The 18,222-nt window shown below is 41.6% G+C and overlaps 1 long non-coding RNA gene across 2 annotated transcripts in view; it reads right to left on the bottom strand.

Moving 5' to 3' along the window:
• The window catches only part of LOC134807937 (uncharacterized), a 73,105-nt gene extending 56,719 nt beyond the window's left edge, over nt 1–16,386 (bottom strand). Inside the window, exon 1 of one of the 2 annotated variants that reach the window (XR_010149585.1) lies at nt 14,642–16,386. This is a non-coding gene — a long non-coding RNA (uncharacterized LOC134807937). Of the gene's footprint in view, nt 1–3,426; nt 6,795–14,641 lie in introns of those variants that run through there. The other variant, XR_010149584.1, reaches the window with a different exon arrangement.
• Between the last annotated feature and the right edge of the window lie 1,836 nt (nt 16,387–18,222).

Here is an 18,222-nt window from a genome sequence, read left to right on the forward strand (position 1 = left end):
TTCAGGGGACATGTGTCTAGGATTCAAAAGAAAAGAAAGATTCACACTGGAGTCAAGCCAGTGCTGGGGGTGGTCGGGAGCACAGGAGGGTGTGAGGCCACAGCTTGGTAAGGGATCATCCACCTCCCACCAGCAAGCCCATGGCGTCAAGTCCTTTCGTTCTAAAACCTCTGGGGTCCTCAGCAATACACACCACTATTCCCATCTAGTGCCCTCTGGGAGCCCATCCCTCAGACAGGACATCCTTCAGAATGTAAGGGAGGTCACCTTTGACACCCTCTGTGGAAACTCCAGGTAGTGGTGACTGAATATGAGACAAACTAAGAATTCTGAGTGCGGTAATCAGAGTGGGCATCATGTGAGTGGAATAGCCCCAGCTGTCCAAACCCCTAACATGAAGGAAAATTCTGTCTTAAAAAGGTCTTTCACTGATTTTTCCATGACGACTAGCTTTTCACTCAGTTGTCTGTCCCAACAGATACCAGTAGGTCCTGACAAAACCTAAATTATGGGGAGAGAGACCCTGGGAATTAGGAATTTCTTCTTGCCTTCTTCCTCAGGACACTCTGTTTCTATAGCAGGTGATATCTGTGAGGGCTGGTTTGGTTTGCTGCTATTTTCGACATTTTAGAATGAGTTTCCCTCACTTCTGGGGATTTTCCATGGGGACATAAATCTCTATGCCTCATTCTAGCAAAGCGTCCTCATTGCTACCTCAATTGGGACAAGTGAAATATTTGGAAATTCCCATGGCCTTGGCCAAGACCTTGAAGGGGCAGGTTTTAAAAAGTTCTAGATTCCCTTCTTTCCATGGCAGCCAAGGGCACATTTCCCTAGCACAGCCAGTCCCCCTGGAAACAGCAAGCCCCTGAATTGGAGGCCCCTGGAAGCCTGCCTATGTAGGCCCAAACGTAGCATGAGAATCCTCAATGTACGCAAATAAGCAGAACAGGAAACTCATTTATTAAGCTAAGCCTCCCAGTGTTGGGGGGAAACTTCCTGTTATCAGACATCTGAGAACGGGGTCAGGCCTAGTCCCTCCAGCCCTTGTGACCAGGACCCTGGCTCAGAACCAGAAATCTGCCTGCTGGGCCTGCCATAGCAGGAACAAGGCTGATAGGAGGCAAGCTTGGCCTTTCATGTCAGGTCTGTCCCTTCCTGGCCGTGTGACCTCTTGGAGCCAATGTTTCTTTAAAATGGGGACAAGGATACCTCACGGGGCATTGCGAGAGTAGGGCAACGTATTTAAAAGTGATTTGAAAGCTGTCAAGTGTTAGTCCCTGGATAATATCTGGGTTTATTATGAAGATTACACTAAATAAGAAACATACATATACACAGTGGTGTTCTGGTAAATGTTTAACAACTGGCTTTCTAGAGGGGAAAATGCCCCGGTGTTTAGCATTTGTCCATTTCCATGCTGTAATATTCCCACCAGGGCTCATTTCAAAGTACTAGTGTGATGTCACTGAATGTCAAGTTGAGAAGAAAGGTACAGAGTTGACCCCTCCGGGCTGGTGTGAGCCAGCGGAAGCACACCACTGTTCATGTATTTCACTTCCTCTTATATAAAGCACTTAGCACAGTGCCTGGAAAACAGGGGTGTTGACCTCCTCGTCCTTCTCTTTCTATTTTCATTAGCTCGAGGTTCACCAGCAGATAGGGAAATGGCAGCCCCACCCTGTCCTGCTGAATCTGAATCTCCGGATGGTGTGTGTTTTAAAAGCTCCCCGGGGTGATTCTGCTACGCAGCCCTGAACAGGAACCGCAGCACCACGCGGCGGGCTCCCTGGGAGCAGTGACAGGGTCCTGCTTGTGTTTGCATCCCCAGTCCCAAAACAGGGCCCGACCCATTTGGTGCTTTCCTAAATGAAGTGATGGAAACTCATTATCTGGAGCTAAAATGAAAGGGGTCAGACCTGCGGAGAAGAGTGAGGAGAGCAGGCCCCACCGATGGCCACGCACTTGCTGGTTTCTCTCCACTCTTCCGCAAGTCACCCCCATTGGCCTGGGCTGTCCCCATCACCACCAGCCAGGCTGGTTCTGCTGCTGCCCCCTCAGTCCTCTCTGCACAGTTCATCCTGTGGGGCCTGTGCCCACTCACTCCACCTCTCTGAGTTATCGCCTTTTGATCCTTGCAGCCCAGGGCCCTTTCCTGCCCCCTTTCTCTTATTACTGCATCTGTGGAGCTCCTCAAGAGCCACCCAGGACAGATGTGTCAGATTCAGACAAGGATGGGGGCTGTGAGCGCCTGTGTGCCTCTCCCCGCAATTTCCTCCTGCCCCTGCTGCCTTTTCCTGGGAGCTCTCCCCCTAGTACAGTGTGTGTCCCTAAGAGCCCTCAGTATATGTTCTTTGAATAAAGAAAAACAAGCTACTGGGAAGGGATAACAGGAAGGGAGGAGAGGAAGGCATTATAGGTGAATTAATTACTCCAGGAAAGACCTGAAGTAGTTGGTGCTTCCTTGACCTGAGTATAATAGCAAAGGAAATTTGATTTTTAAGCCAAAAGTGTTCACGACTCCATCCATCACGGCATATATATGTCCCACCCATTTTTATGTTCTCTCTCAATCCTGCACGCCAATATAAACACCAGCTTCTTGCCTTTCTCAAGGTAACCCAGAGAAAATGAGAAGATAAATCCAAGGAGTAGAAAAAAATTCCTAAGTCATCTGTGTTAGGTACAAACACAATGACACAATTTTCCCAACTACTAGGTATAACAATTGTACTTCGGAGAAGGGAAGAGCTTATGTGCAAACGGACTAGCGTAGAAAAATCCAGCTTTACGTGGTCCTGATGGCAGCATGCCTGAGCTGAAACATACCCTCAGACCAAGTGTGTCTTTTCTGATTTAAAGAAAAAGAGGAAGAGAATTACATCTAAAATAGCCTTTTGGACAGTGTGCTCAGCGCATAAGCACTAATCTGCACACACCCCTGTGAATATCTTTTTACCCCATCTTGAAGATGAGGTAAACACACAGAGCCTTAGTTAACATGCCAGGCGCACACAATCAGTGAATAGCAGAGACAAAACTAACACAGGTCTCCCGACGGCAGAGCCTGTGGCTCTTTCAGCCATGGACATAGGTTCCAGACGTGGCTACTGCCATCGCTTTACAGCAAGTCCTCCAAAACAGATCCTACCATTAGAGTTGCCAGGAGCACAGAGGGAGGGAAGCACTTTTCCTTTTCCTTTCTTCTAATGCCCTCCTTCATGGAAGTGAAGCACAAGAAGAGACAGAAGGGAGGGACAGTGTTTTCAGCAGGGAAAAGGTGACAAGGAACCAGACAGAAATTCTTCAATTCACAGCTGCTGAGTCTACAGGCTCAAGACACCCAGAGGAATGATGCTAGCTCTTAAAAAATAATAAAGCTTCGAGGAAATAAATGATTATTTAAATTAAAATTAGAAGTATTACCTATACTTGGAATTCATCCCGTTGCCTCTGGATTCTGTCTCTGTTAATCCGTTCCGATGAGTCTTGCCCGACTTCTGCCCCAACCAACCTCAGCTAAAGTCCTGGAAGGGAGGGAGTGGGCCTTATTCAACTTAGAACTCTTAGGACCTTGCAGAGAGTTGCTGGCAGATAGTATATTAAAAAAAAAAAAAGTTAAATTAGATTTTCTTTCTGCTACCTTTATTCTCAGGGTAACTTTTCTGCATCTTTCAACTAACTCTCATCCCAGGTTCCCCCTTTCCTCTCAGTTAAGCGCCTTCAACTGGTGCCTCCCCATCTCCTGCTTATGTGCAGGTGATAACAGAGTTTCAGCACTCGCAGAATTATATTAAAATAATATGTTATGCTCTCAGTCAGAATAGACATTCTTTAGGGCAGGAACAGTTTATTATTACGTTTTGTACCCTAAGCATCTAGCATAGTGCCTGACACATGGGAAAGGCTTATTCAACATCCATTAAATAGAATTAAATCTGGCAAAGACTGGTGAAAAAGTGGGTGTCTAATATCTGAAATCTTTAGTCACTGCACTCTTGAGCAAAAAGTCCCTTGAGGACAGGAGTCACCATGTCAAACTAGTTATTAAATACGGTTCTAAATGCAATAGAAGTGGCTTAGTTCCTAACAGCGGGATTTGTGTATTTTTAGGAGTTGAGTATCCGTTCGAAGCATCATCAATTGAAATCGCCCTGGAATCACCTGTGACTAAACAAGGGAAATGAGTATAGACTACAAAGTGTGATAAACTCACAGCCTTATTGAGAGAAAAGAACAAAACAAAACATACAGCATCCGCTCTCAGGTGAGCTCTACATGGGCAGAGATCCTGTAGAGAGGTAAGTAGGCAGCTTCCACACCTTCTGCCCAAATCACAGCATTACAGAAAGCCAGAGTGGAATGTTGGGCTCTGCCTGTTTCTTTACTGCAGAGCTTCTTAGAGACTTTAGTCATCTAATGCCCAGGGCGGCTCTTCATGGAGGGTGTCTTAGTCCATTTTGTGTTGCTATAAAGAAATACCTGAGGCTGGGTGATTTATAATGAAAAGGAGTTATTTGCCTCTGCAGTTCTGCAGGCTGTACAGGAAGCATGGCACTGGCATATGCATCTGGTGAGGACTTCAGACTGCTTCTACTCATGATGGAAAGCAAAGGGGGACAGGCACGGTGGCTCGCTCCTGTAATCCCAGCACTTTGGGAGGCCACGGTGGGTGAATTACTTGAGCCCAGGAATTTGAGACCAGCCTGGGCAACAAAGTGAAACCCCGTCTGTTTAAAAAGAAAAAAAGAAAGAAAAAAAGAAAGTGAAGGGGAGCCTGTGTGCAAAGAGAACATGTGGTGAGAGAGGAAGCAGAAGAGAGAGGGGAGGTGCCAGGCTCTTTCTAAACACCAGCTCTCTTGGGAACTAACAGAGTGAGAACTCACTCACCCCTGAGGGAGGCCATTAATCTATTCAGGAGGGATCCACTGCCATGACCCAAACACCTCCCATTAGGTTCCACCTCCAACATTTGGATCAAATTTCACAATAAGATTTGCTGGGGACAATTATCCAAACTATAGCAACGGGACAGAGCGCACTTGGTTTCTCACACTACTTTGGCCATAGAATCTCTGTTAACACAGAAATTCTGTTAACACCATCTAGGTAATGCTGCACCACATCACAATCTGCCCTTCATGAAATTCAATTCTGCAAACACCGTGTGACCATCTCTTCACTATGCCCAAGGAGATGTTCTAGGTTGTAGGAAGGGCCACCAAGAATGAGGGACAGTTTCTGCCCTCATGTAGCTTTTGGTCTCACATGGGAAATCAGAAGAGGCTGAATCAGAGAAGAGTCAGAGAGCAAATCAGGATGAGGGGAAGAGCATGCAAATACCCTAAGCAAGGCCAAAAGTGGTGTTGCAGTGTAAGGGGAAGAGGCAGAGTACCTGGCTTAGAGGTGGATGTGGGACCTGTAAGAAATCTCACGAAGGGGTGGTCTTGAGGAGACAGGCTTTCCACAGCAGACATGAGGTAGAGTAAAGCAGGGAGAGCACCAGAAGGGCAGCAGGAGAAAAGACAGATGGGGAGGGCAGGCTGCAGTGTGGAAAGGGTGGTCAGGAACCACCCCTTGGGCATAAGGTACCAACAAGGAGTGGTGTGATGGGGAAGAATCTTGGGAAGGTGGTTTGGAGTCACATTATGAATGTCACAGCAAAGAGTATGTATTTCATGCAGAACTCCAGAAGGTCTTTAATCAGAGGAGTCACATTTTAGACCACAGAGGCTTCTTAATGCCTGCCCTTATATGATCTGTTAGTTTACAAATAATTCTCTAAGGAGATGACTTATTTTGACACAATGTGACATAGAGTGAAAGCATATCCAGTTTAATTATTTTGTCCATCTATTATCTTTGAAATGATAAAATGTATCCAGAAATATATTTTGTAATAATTAGTGACTAAGTAAAATCTACTGTATTAATTACCTACTGCTTTATAATGCAGTGCTAAGATACAGTTAGCAACTTAAAAACCACACACATTTATTATCTCATGGTTTCTGAGGGAGAGAAATCCAGGCACAGATGAGCCAGGACTAACTTCCGGGTCTATCACAGAGCTGCAGTCAAGATGTCAGCCTGGGCTAGGGTCTCATCTGAAGGCCCATCTGGGTTTGCCCCCAAGCTCAGGTGTTTGTTGGCAGGATTTGGTTCCTTTAGGGTTGCTGGGCCACCTGACTTCCTCAGCTCCTTGCTTCCTTCAGGGCTATGGGGACAGTTGGCCCAAGGCCATCCCTGGTTCCTGACCACATGGTCCTCTCCCGAATGGTGGCTTGCTTTATCAAAGGCAGCCAGGAAGTGTTTCTGCTCACAAGATAGAAGTCACTGTCTTACGTAACCTACTCATAGAAATGACATCCTTTCAATGTTGTCAATATTTTATATAGACACAAGGCACTCCAGGGATGGGGATTCCACAAGGCTGAGAATACCAGGAGCCAGAGATCACTGGGGACCATCTTTCAGGCTGCCTGCCACATTGACACTTCACAAAATTCCCAGGTCAGAGTAAACTTTTGAAACACTCATAACATTTCAAAATAATTATATCCCAACCGTACCTATAGAACTTGGGATCAACATGGTGAAACCCCGTCTCTACTAAAAATACAAAATTAGTTGGGCATGATGGTGCATGCCTGTAATCCCAGCTACTTGGGAGACCGAGGCAGGAGAATCGCTTGAACCCAGGAGGCAGAGTTTGCAGTGAGCAAGATCGCGCCATTGCACTCCAGCCTGGGCAACAAGAGCAAAATTCTGTCTCCAAAAAAAAAAAAAAAAAAAAAAAAAAAGAACGTGGGATCAGTGTGGGGAAGCAGTCAAAGATAAATAACCCTGTCAGTCACTGCTCCCCTTAGCAAGACAGGACTCCATTATAAGAACAATCATGGAGGAAGGAAAGTCACCCCACAGACCCCAGAGAACCCCTCTTCCCTGCCAGCCTTGTATCCATCCTTAGGACTAAGCTCAGCCAGTCTGCTTTCATTCAAGTCCTTAGACTCTTGCAGGCATTGGGAAAGGAAAGACACTCTTTTGTTCTGTGCAGATGAAATAAGATACTCTTCATTCAGCCTGGTTCATACCCCTTCCTGGGATTGCCTCTTTCACATAAAGAATGTACCAGCAACATTCCTTAAGATGAGAAACCAAATGTTGTCAGGGTTGATTTGTGATTCTCGGAGGAAGAAAGTAAAGACAGACAGGGGAGGGTTTATCTGGATGCATGTAACAGTTAGGGAAGGACAGTTGGATTGGCTGGGTCAGGAGACGGCTAATAAAATACAGTGTCTTTGATCTATAGGTCACCAGTCTATTTAGGGTTGCCCTGAGACATTCCCTTGAAATATGCATTTTTGGAATTCTTCCAGAAAAACTTCAAACCTTAGCTTTATCTTTTTCTTTTTTGTAGTGTGCTGGATTTTGATTTATCATTCCCTATGAAGTTGTGGGTGAGATTTCACCTTTGTTTGTCCAAAACCATCCAGGCACACAAAAGTGTTCTCCCTATAACCGGTGGTATGTGGATCCTGCCAGGATATGACTATCGGTATTTCTACTACAACTTGGTGAGAAATCACCCCCCTAACCGGAGCTGTGAAGTGGAGGGTCTCAAGGCTGTGCTATTCAACTTGGCCATCAGATGTTAACAGGGGCCTTTTCCATCAGTCTACAGAGCCCAAAGGAAATGCCATAGGATATTAAACATGTCAGCACCATGCTTTTCAAGAAGAAATGTGAGAAGCCGGCTTTGGTCACCAAGATGACCACACTCAATCACTGCCTATGCTGGCCTGGGTTGCCTTAGGTTAGTACCCCCCTATTTATCCAGACAGCATAGGATCTTAACTGTATTAGACAAAAGAAATAAAGAATTTAGAGTGCAATGTCAAATTATCCACATTTTTGCCTTAGGGTAAAACCACCTTATAGTTGTAAAATGTTGTTATATTTTGTTTAAGGAGGTGTTTGGTAGTGGGGGTGGGTGGGGAGTTAAAGTTACATGGAGTTAAGTTTGGGTTTGTGTTGCCAAGTTTCACCTCAAAATGCAGTATGATTTTTCAAAAGTCAATTTTATGAGTTGTGAGAAAAATTACTTGAGGAAAGAGCTCAGGTCTCCTCAAAAAGAAGGAAAAGACAAAGAGGTAGAAAAGTGCAAAAACTTGGAGAGGAGAAGGCAGACATTCAGGTTCACATTAAGAGTTGACTGCACTCTTCCTAATATCTTAAAGCTTTTTACTGTGAAACACAACACACATTTGGGAAGAATGCACAAAACAAAAATGTATAACTTGCCAGAAGAACCATGTTAGCCATGAGCCCAGTTAATAACTATGATACTGCCAGCTCCCCGGAAGTCCTTTAGTACCATTCATCCACCACCCATTTATACCCACAAGAGTAGTCATTAGCCTGTCTTTGGTGGTGATCACTTCATTGCTTTCCTTTATAGTTTTTATACTAAGCATGCATCACTAAATAACACAGTTTAATTTAATCTGCTTTTTGAACTTATTATATATGTGGAAATATGCAGCATGCACTTTTTAAATTTTTAATGTTTTTAACATCTGGCTTCCTTTGCTGAACATAGTGTTGGAGAGATTCACTCATGTTATTGCCGTGGTATGGCTAGAACATTCACTTTCACTGATGCAGACCACACCATTGCATGAATATCCCACCATTTATGCATCTATTTTACTGTTGGTAGATATTTAGATTTTCTCAATTTGGGGACTATTATAGATAATGCTGCTATAAGCATTTTTGTATGAGAGTTTTGGTGCCTGCATTTGTGCTTGGGTATGTGTGTGCACCCCAGGAGTAAAACTGTTCAGCCATAGAGTATGCATATCTTCGAAGTTAGCAGATATTGCCCAGTTGTTTTCCGGAGTGTTTCTATCAAGTGGTGCTCCCATTAGCATTGTTAAGAGTTACTCCTACTCCACATCCTAACACTTGGTATGCAGAGTCATTTTAACATTAGCCATTCTTTTGAGTATGTGGTCCTATCTCTTTATTTTAATTTGCATTTCTCTGATGACTGAGTGTATTTTTGTATTTTTCTTTGGATATTATCCTCTTTTGCAAAATACTTGTTTTTTCCCACTTGAGTTTTTTCTTATTGATATATAGTTTTTACATTTTTAAACTTTTCTTTTAGGTTCAGGGGTATATGTGCAGGTTTGTTATATAGGTAAACTTGTGTCGTGGAGGGGGGGTTTGTTGTTCAGATTATTTCATCACCCAGGTACTAAGCCTAGTTCCCAATACTTAATTTTTCTGCTCCTCTCCCTCCTCCCAGTCTCTATCCTCAAGTAGGCCCCAGTGTCTGTTGTTCCCTTCGTGTCTATGAGTTCTCATCATTTAGCTCCCACTTATAAGTGAGAACACGCAGTATTTGGTTTTCTGTTCCTGCATTAGTTTGCTAAGGATAGTGACCTTCAGCTCCATCCATGTTCCCACAAAAGATATGATCTCATTTTTTCTTGTGGCTGCACAGTATTCCATGCTGTATATGTACCACATTCTCTTTATCCAATCTGTCGTTGATGGGCATTTAGGTTGATTCCATGTCTTTGATATTTGAATAGTGCTGCAATGAACATTCATGTGCATGTGTCTTTACGGTAGAATGATTTATATTCCTCTAGGTATATACCTAGTAATGAGATTGCGGGGTTGAATGGATTTTCTGTCTTTAGGAAAATCACCGTACTGCTTTCCACAATGATTGAAAGAATTTATACTGCCACCAGCAGTATATTAAGTGTTCCCTTTTCTCTGTAGTCTCACCAGCATCTTATTTTTTGACTCTGTAATAACAGCTATTCTGGGTTTGAGATGGCATCTCATTGTATTGATTTGCATTTCTCTAATGATCAGTGATATTGAGCTTCTTTTCATATGCTTGTTGGCTGCATGCATGTCTTCTTTAGAAGAGTGTCTGTTCATGTCTTTTGTTCACTTTTTAATGTTTTTTTTTTCTTGTAAATTTGTTTAAGTTCCTTATAGCTGCTGGATATTAGACCTTTGTCAGATGCATAGTTTGCAAAAATTTTCTCTCTATCTGTAGGTTTTCTCTTTACTCTGTTGACAGTTTCTTTTGCTGTGCAGATGCTCTTAATTAGGTCCCATTTGTCCATTTTTGCTTTTGTTGCGATTGCTTTTGGTGTCTTTGTCATGAAATCTTTGCCTGTTCTTATGTCCAGGATGGTATAGCCTAGGTTGTCTTCCAGGGTTTTTATAGTTTTGGGGTTTACATTTAAATCTTTAATCCAACTTGAGTTGATTTCTTTTAATATGGTATAAGGAAGGGGTTCAGTTTCAATCTTCTGCATATGGCTAACCAGTTATCCCAGCACCATTCATTGAATAAGGATTCCTTTCCCCATGCCTTTGTCAGCTTTGTTGAAGATCAGATGGTTGTAGGTGTGCAGCCTTATTTCTGGGCTCTCTATTCTGTTCCATTGGTTTATGTGTTGTTTTTATACAAATACCATGCTGTTTTCACTCCTGTAGCCATGTAGTATAGTTTGAAGTTGGGTAACATGATGTCTCCAGCTTTGTTCTTTTTGCTTAGGATTGCCTTGGCTATTTGGGCTCTTTTTTGGTTCCATATGAATTTTTAAATAGTTTTTTCTAGTTTTTGAAGAATGTCATTGGTAGTTTGATACAAATAGCATTGAATCTATAAATTGTTTTGGGCAGTATCGCCATTTTAATGATATTGATTCTTCCTATCCATGAACGTGGGATGTTTTTCCATTTGCTCATGTTATCTTTGGTTTCTCTGAGCAGTGTTTTGCACTCTCATTGCAGAGATCTTTCACCTCCCTGGTTAGCTGTATTCCTTGGTATTTTATTCTTTTTGGGGCAATTGTGAATGGGATGGTGTTTCTGATTTAGTTCTCAGCTTGGCTAGTTGTTGGTATATAGGAATGTTACTGGTTTTCGTATATTAATTTTGTACCCTGAAACTTTGCTGAAGTTGTTTATCAGCTGAAGGAAGGACTATAGGGTTTTCTAGATACAGAATTTGGGATGCTCAACCTGTATGTTTTAGAATCATATTTTTAATTTCCACAAAAAAGTAGACTGGAATTTTTATTAAGACTATTGAATATATAGATCAATTTGAGGAAAAACAACATCTTTACTATATTGAGTTTACCAATTCATCAGCATGGTATTTCCCACCATTTTTAAATTTAGGACTTTTTAAAAGTTATTTTATTTTTTACTTGACATATAATAACATGCAGATATTTATGGGCTATAGTGATGTTTCAACACATATAATGTATAGTCTGCCTGAAAATGTTTTTTCCTGCTGATATATGTGCCTTTATCAATCTTTAAAAATATTTATTGCAAAGTATCTGAATTTTTCATGCCATTATAAATGGTATAATTTAAAACTTTTTCCTTTTAAAAATCCTGTAGGCTATGTGTATGTGTAAATTGAGAGGTGATTTTAAAGTCTATGTGGATATTCTGATTTTGAGAATAATTTTCATCAATTCTGAAGAACTGCCAGCCATTAACTCTTCAAATACTTCTTCCCAATTCTCTTTCATATCCTTCTGAAATTCTGATTAGATATATTCTTCTGGAAATCTATCCTCTGTGTCTCTTACCTACTTTTATTTCTCTCCCTGTCTGATGTAGAATGTGCTGAATTATCTCTAGAGCTATCCTTCCCTTCACTAATTCTCTCCTTATCTGTCTAATCTGTTGTTTAACCTACTGGTTCTCAAAAGAGGGTGATTTTGTCCCCCAGGAGACACTTCGGGTGTCGTGATCTGCTGAAATGGATCACGAGTTCAGGAGATTGAGACCATCCTGGCCAACATGGTGAAACCCCATCTCTACTAAAAATACAAAAATTAGCTGGGCGTGGTGGCACATGCCTGTAGTCCCAGCTACTTGGGAGGCTGAGGCAGGAGAACTGCTTGAACCCAGAAGGCGGAGGTTATGGTGAGTGGGGATTGCACCACTGCACTCTAGCCTGGGTAACAGAACGAGACTCTGTCTCAAATAAGTAAATAAATAAATATAAATAAATAAATAATAAAAATTCACAGGACAGCTCCCAACAACAAAGAATTATCCAGCCCAAATGCCAACAGTGTCATGGTTTTACCTATCTTGAGAGAGACACAGAAAGAGATACACACACACACACACACACACACACACACAAAGAAAGAGGGAGAGAGAGAGTTGGATTTGTCTGGTTCCTTAGTTCCTTAAGTTGCTCCTCCTCCCTTGGAATAAATATGGAGTAGAGAGAGGCTCCTTTTCTTTTGCTTCCTACCTTGTGGAACAGAAATTTTCTCTCTTTCAAGGAATATTAAGGAAAGAGGAATAGGTGTTCTTCCCAACAACTCCTATATCTGACACCATTTTCCCGTCAGTACCACCCTTAAACCAAGGCAAGGAATCCCTATGCTTTGGGACTTTCTGTTTCTTTCCCTCCTCCAGACACTTTTTGCTTATGCCTAGAGCCTGTATTAGCCCCATCTTCTAGACCACGCTCAGGTAACTGGGAAACCAGGAGTTCCCTGCCCACAGGCCCAAAGCCTGCCTCCAGAAGCTGCATGTGCCTCTCTTCTGTGCCCATATTCCTGAGGGTGGAGTGGCGTCTGGTCTGTGCACTCCCAGGTCTGAGTGGTAGCCATGCAGAGCTGTCTGTGGGTGCTGAAGACATGCCTGACACCTGCAGCTGGAGTGTGCACATGTGTACTTGGGACCCTGCAAAGCAGGATAGGGGAAGGGAGCTGACTCTCTCTGCACCCCTTTTTGGTTGAGTTCTGAGATGTTTGAGAACTCCAAATTAAAATATGTCCTTCCAAGTCATTATAAAGGAGTATCTGTCAAGATCAAAGCATAAAACAAATTTTATTTAACCATTTCTTTGCTTGATTTTTAACTTTGAAATATTTAGATATATAGTAAGCAGGCCTCTATATGTACTCTGGCCTGGAGCTCCACAAATGTTAATGAAGGGCCTGCTTCCATGTGTTTTATTGAAAAGCTTAATTAAGTAAAAAACAAACAAAAAGTCAGTATCTCTCAGATATATGTGTATTTATTTATATAAGAAATAGTCTGGAAGGATATACAAAAAAGTTAACAGGGTTAACTTCTACAGGGGTGGGATTTTGGATGATTTTTTTTTCTTCTTGCTTATTTGTATTTTCTAATTTTTTGGAGATAAACATGGGACACTTCTGCAATTTATTAAAGGAGGAGGGTGAACATTAATCAGGGCATACCTATCTGAAGAAATCACCCTATGTCCTACTGATAATGATCAGGGGAATTAACTTCATATGTAAAGCACATTCTAGTGCTGTTCGTGTGTGTGTGTGTGTGTGTGTGAGAGAGAGAGAGAGAGAGAGAGAGAGTGAGAGAAGGAGCTGGAGCTGTTATGGCATAAGCATGTCTTCTGACCAGACAGCTGTAAAAATCCCAAGACAGCTTTTATCAACCCTGGCACCAGATATCCTCTAGGCCAAATTGATTCAGTAAATAGAGTGATGAAGGACAAGACTGAAAGATATTCTGCAGCATTGTTTCTCAAACCCCAGGGTTATGACCCCCATGGGATTACAGAAACTGGAGCCAAGTTGCTGCATACTCCTATCCAGGGACTCCACCAGCCCCTGGGAACTGATAGACCATCCACAATGCCCCTTTCTCTTGATCATAACAATAACTAATTGTACACAGTTGCTCACATAGTACTTCACATACATCATCTGATAAATTCAGTCTGGTCTGTAGGGTGGGTATTTGCATTTTTATAGCTGAGGAAATTGGGGCTGAGAGGTTCAGGGGCTCAGGTGTGGTCACAGCTAGGAGGCGGTAAAGCTGAGACTTCATCCAGGTCTTCTAATTCTCTGACTTCATCCTAGTCAGCCACTTCCCCATTTCATCAGTTTTTGTTTTGCTTTTGCCTGTTACTCCCCATCCTCTTTTTCTTTCCTTTTCTTAGCACCAACCTGAGAAATCCTAATGATGGGAACTTGGTTCTTTCTCATTTACTTCATAAAAATCCATCACGTTTTCTTCTTTATCCCTTCCCTTATCACCACTTGCCACCCAGAAATGGGGAAAAGGTTGCTATAGAATGAAAATGCTAATAAACATTTTGGTATCACAGCCCAGCAGCACTGAATGACATCAGGCTTCTGAGTGGGGCACAGAAAAGGTTGTCAGTGTTAATAATCAAACGGTTTCAAAGACACTCTTGCTTGCATCATGTTTCTATATCATTTATCTTTAAAGCACTTTATATGCATCTTCTCAACTGGTATTGTATATAACACCCCTATACAATATGGATCACTAACAGGCTACAGATAATGGAACTGAGGCTCAGAGATTAAGAAACTTCTTCGAGTCTCACAGTAATAGAGTCTTCAAGAAGCACATCTGTCTGTGAACAGCGCTGTGCAATAATTTCTGTGTGCCTATAGATACTGATGTGCATCTGAGCCCTCGATCTGGAAGAGGTTAGCATTGCATGGGTTAGATCCTTAACAACATTAACATGATTTACCTCCCCCTCCCCCTTTCTGGCAATAACATCACAAAAGATTAGAAAATGGCTGATACTTACCGTTCAGAAGACCACTTTAATAATATCAGTTTTCTGCCTCGTAGCCCTTGGCAGGACTCTCTTTTCACAGAACACAATGTTGGCACAGGGCCAAGAGATGGCGAAGTTGACTCAGAGGTCACTGCAGTTTCTAAGTCAGAATAATGAAAAGGAAGGCAGATTTGACACCACTGGCAAGAGAAAGATTTTAGTGGTGTGCTAAGCAAAGGGATTACAGCCAGCTCTGAGTAACATAGGAGGAGTAAAGAGCTATTGAAGGGGAAAAAGTCCACGTAAAAAGGCAAACCACTATAGTGAGAGCTTGCAAATGCTCTCAGAATTGACCATTGTTATTTATCCTAACATCAAAGAACAAAACAGAATCTGCTCAAGTGAACACTTCTATGAACCAAGGTGAAAGAGACAAGTGCTTTATGATAAAGTATCGAGAAAACATACACACACACAAATTGATTTTTGAATTGGCTTTGCTGCAAGCTACATATCTAGAGTAAAAAGCACCTCCTTCTTCACTAAGCTCCTGCAACTTAAAAAAATAAGAATAGAAAAATTCCAAGATAAGCTCGGCTTTTAACCCATTTATGCTTAGTGTTCCATTATCGGAACGCTAAGCGTGTGAGAGTTATTTATATTCTACTGCTCAAGGTCATCACCAAGCTCTGATTGCAAAAATTTTAAAAATTGCAACCTCCGGCATAAATGGGTTAAGTTCACTTGGTGAAAACCAAATACAGCTACAATTATTATTAGGCCTTGGTGTGTGAAGGACTCCAAGAGTTAAAAGCAAACCAGCACCACCTTTAGCCCATAAGGGATTACTCTTTTATTAGTATAGTCTTGGGATTAGTGGAAATGTCTGTCTAATGAATGCAGCTACTATATTTGAGCACATGCCTGAATAAGCTACTTGTTGATTGAAACGTATCTATTTATAAGCACTTCTGCATGTTGTGAAAAATCCATCTGTATTACCACAGCATGGCACCCACCATTTGAATAAAGGCTCTTTGCCATTTCACTATAGGGCCTGTTGAATGAATAGGCAGAAAGGAAGTGTGTTGCATCCACTTAACAGATTTTATTCCTCACTCTTGGCCAGTAAAGTAGAGTTACCTTATCTAAACAGCAATTTAGATTGATGTGGATGTTACAAAAACAGCAATGGAAAAAAAGAAATACTTTTCATCAGACTCACCCAGGGTTTTTAGCTAGTAAACCTACTATAATTTGGACAAACGTTCACAAAGCCTAAACTAACCAGACCTCTGCTTAGGTCATAATCTTTGAACTAAGTCTGGAAAGTAGGTGGATTTACTACACATACTTCTTGTCATTTCTTTTTTACATTTCTGCTTATGAATACCACACTAATGGCATGCCCAAGAGAAACAAGTACAGCATAAGAATAGTCTTGATAACACAGTCAAATAAGTCGATGCTGTCAATGGCTGCGTCCTCATCTGTGCTAAGGCTCCATCCTAGGTGGGTCCAAGCCTTCCACCCCTAAATGGGGACCTCAATGTCCACTCTGGGAATCTGAGCTCTGACTCCCACCTGCTCCCACCTCTCAACACACGGCCACTGCTCTGCCTTCCAGTCTCAGTACCATCGCTGCAAGCTTCTTGAGTTTGCATTTAGATATTCCACTGAAGCCTATCTTCTCTCTTTTGCAGTTAGGGGTCCCATTTACTATGCTTATTATGCTACCTCTGGGGAAAAGCTGGTGAGGAATTTATTAAAACTTTATTCAAAAAGAGTAAATTACATATATATATATATATATATTTTTTTTTTTTTTTGAAATGGAGTTTTGCTCTTGTTGCCCAGACTGGAGTGTAGTGGCGCAATCTCGGCTCACTGAAACCTCCGCCTCCCGGGTTCAAGCGATTGTCCTGCCTCAGCCTCCTGAGTAGCTGGGATTACAGGCACCCACTGCCATGCTCGGCTAATTTTTTTGTATTTTTATTAGAGACAGGGTTTCACCATGTCGGCCACACTGGTCTCGAACTCCTGACCTCGGGTGATTCACCCGCCTCGGCCTCCCAAAGTGCTGGGATTACAGGCGTGAGCCACCATGCCCGGCCAAGAGTAAATAATCTTAACAAACCACAGGCTATTATTAACAGAGACCTCACAGAATTTCTCTTGGAGAACTTTATAAATGATGCTGGGCAAACTGTCCAGATCCCATTATTAGAAAGAGAAGATTGAAATCAGTGGTCAACTGGAAGCTTCAGCGAAAGCAGAAACAATGCAGGCTTTAGTAGTCTTCAAATCCTGGCTCTTTCTCTTTCTAGAGTTTGTGACCCTTAGTTTTCTAGTGATATCACGAACAGACCTAGCAGGGCTCTTTTGATGGTCAAAGATGATGCTAGGTGAAATGCCTGGTACATAGTGAGAACTCAATAACTTGTAGCTATTATAATTATTATTCACACTCTGGGAAGGCAGTAAGATTAAAGAATCACATCTTTTCTATTTTTCTAATTGGAAAAGCAAAAGAATAATTCTGAAAGCAAAAGTGTTAATAATTGGAAACCAAAGTGAAACTTATAAAACATAAGGCATTTGGAAACACAAGCATTTAACCATAATATATCAACACAAAGCACCAAAGATCGTATAATAAATAATACAGCATTGTTTTAAGGTTTTTTGCTTTTTGTTTTTTGAAACAGGGTCTTGCTCTGTCACCCAGGCTGGAGTATATACAGATTCTGTATCACTAACTCTGAGGCTAGGTGAAAATGTTTTTTAAGAGATAGGAACAACTTGATGAAAAGTACTATTATCATCACACTCATTTGTCAGATGAAAAAACCAAGTAGCTAAATTAAATATTAAATGTTAGGTAGCAGAGATGAGGCTTTTAGAAAACCCCAAGCTTTCCCTACTTTACCTCCCCACACATTTTCTTCAATTATCTTAAACACTCACCTAAGTAAGATTAAAAAATAATAATAATAATAGGTCTATGCCTTTAAAGAAAACATCTAGTAGCTCTCACTTTTGTGAGATCACTCCAAGATAAAAGAGTAATATATATATTACTTTGATTTTGTCCAGCACAGCATTGGAGAACATGACTGCAAGGAGATAGCTCTTCTGTGACTTGGTTTGTGACTTCTCACAATCACTGACGCCTTTCTACCTTGAACCCAAGGAAAGCAAACTGAAGACCAAAAACTTCTACAACTTTGATGCTCTACTTCAGTCTTCTACTTGATTGCTGAAATGATTGTCCTTTTCAGTATTTATTTTCTGTCCACTTTCTATTAGGGTTCACAGCTTGATACTAATAAAAATTAATCTTAAAATCTTGTTCCATCCACCCATTCAAGCATCCACCCATCCATTCACCCATCTATTCCTCAATGACTTCTATAAAAGGTTTAAGTAGACCCTTAATGTTAACTCATTTTATTGGTCTTTCTCACAGGTATTGTCTCTGCTATAAGAGAAACTGCTTTGGGGCATATGCCAATTTCTTGTTAAGGCAATATGCTAATAGAAAAGAAGCATGTGGTTAAGAAATGAGAGCATTTAGCACTGGTAAGCATTCATAATCAAAATTCACTAAT

This window comes from Pan troglodytes, chromosome 12 (assembly GCF_028858775.2).
Source record: "Pan troglodytes isolate AG18354 chromosome 12, NHGRI_mPanTro3-v2.0_pri, whole genome shotgun sequence".
Taxonomy (NCBI): domain Eukaryota; kingdom Metazoa; phylum Chordata; class Mammalia; order Primates; family Hominidae; genus Pan; species Pan troglodytes.